Consider the following 468-nt stretch of genomic DNA (forward strand, 5'->3'; position numbering starts at 1 on the left):
TGCTGTGGGACCTGCTGTGGGACCTGCTGTGGGACCTGCTGTGGGACCTGCTGCCCCACGTCTTGGTGGAGCTGAAGCGACGTCTGATCAGATCTGCGTGCAGGCAAACCATTTCAAGACAACGCCCGCTTTGAATTTCCATTTTAGTTTGTATTAGAGTTTTGCCAATAAAACAGTGATAGGAAATTACTATACAAACTTAATTAATAGTGGATAATAGCTTTATGAGGTTAAATTTTGTAGAAAACAGACAAACATACAGAGTTATACATCTATACAACTCACACAGAGTTATACAGCTTTACAGTTCACACAGATTTATACACACAGATTTAAACAGCTATACAATTCGAAGTATAATTACGCTGCGAATGTTTTTCTGCACCAGGATCTCCTGCTCAGCGACTGATTTGTTATATGATATGCGATGAGCTGTCATTGTCCGACGTCCTGTTATGATATTAGCAC

The sequence above is a fragment of the Hyalella azteca genome, unplaced genomic scaffold, assembly GCF_000764305.2.
Source record: "Hyalella azteca isolate HAZT.00-mixed unplaced genomic scaffold, Hazt_2.0.2 contig17625, whole genome shotgun sequence".
NCBI lineage: Eukaryota > Metazoa > Arthropoda > Malacostraca > Amphipoda > Hyalellidae > Hyalella > Hyalella azteca.